We start from the raw sequence: 874 nt of genomic DNA on the forward strand, positions 1-874 counted from the left end.
ATATATATAAAAGCTTCCTTGTAGATGAGGAAGGAGTTAACATTACTACTGCTGTCCAGTTACTTTAGTGCTTTAGAGCCTTGCAAAACTCTCCTTGAAGATGTGTGTATCTAATGTGATTTTAAAAAAGTGTCCTGAACTAAGAGGTGGGAAGAATGAATTAATGGAGAAAACTTAATTCTTTTAAGCATGAGGACTGTCGTTCAAACTGTAGAATAGCTTTTTATTATGAGTATGAGAAGACAGGGTGCTATAACTGGAAAATTTCGACTAACTTTTTTAACACTTGGCCTCTGACTAGTTGCTTTCTCTATTTTTCTAAGTGTTTCTATTTCTTTAATAATTTATTAAGGAAGTTGAAAGGTCTTCAGTTTGACTGACTACAGCAAACAGGTGATTAAATGAAACTTGGCACTGATGTAACTGTAAAGTGCTTCCAAATGCTACACAGGGTGTTGACAAACGTACTAAGCATGTTTAGAAGGGACAAAGTAAATCTTTGCAAAGCCGAAAGCAGTTCTCCCTTTATCATATTTCTTCATATACCTTTTCAGACCAGATGGGCACAGGGTTTGCTTGCTGCCAGGACAGCTTATGAGAGAGACTTAACTTGCAAATGAAATTCCTTCCTATGTGGTATAGGGGAAGTGGGGAACAATAGGGAGCCAAAGGCACAAAGAAACACTGATCCAAATTCTAGGATTTTCAGTTTGAATGGTAGAAATCCCCAAGAAGGTGAAGAGAAGATCCCAAGGTAACAAGAAGGTAAAACTTAAAGGTGATGGAACTAATTTAGAAGGAAAGGTTGAAAATGTTAATACTGTGTTTCAATTCAAATTTCATAGTTGGTAGGGTCGGAAGGGACCTGAGCAGA

The 874-nt window shown here is 37.1% G+C and overlaps 1 protein-coding gene across 2 annotated transcripts in view; it reads left to right on the top strand.

The window, feature by feature from the left end:
• Positions 1 to 874, top strand: part of CKAP2 (cytoskeleton associated protein 2) — a 30,187-nt gene that overhangs the window by 11,214 nt on the left and 18,099 nt on the right. The gene's annotated exons all lie outside the window — the stretch shown is intronic.

This window comes from Gavialis gangeticus, unplaced genomic scaffold (genome assembly GCF_001723915.1).
Source record: "Gavialis gangeticus isolate Ggan-Ray unplaced genomic scaffold, GavGan_comp1, whole genome shotgun sequence".
NCBI classification, from domain to species: Eukaryota; Metazoa; Chordata; order Crocodylia; family Gavialidae; genus Gavialis; species Gavialis gangeticus.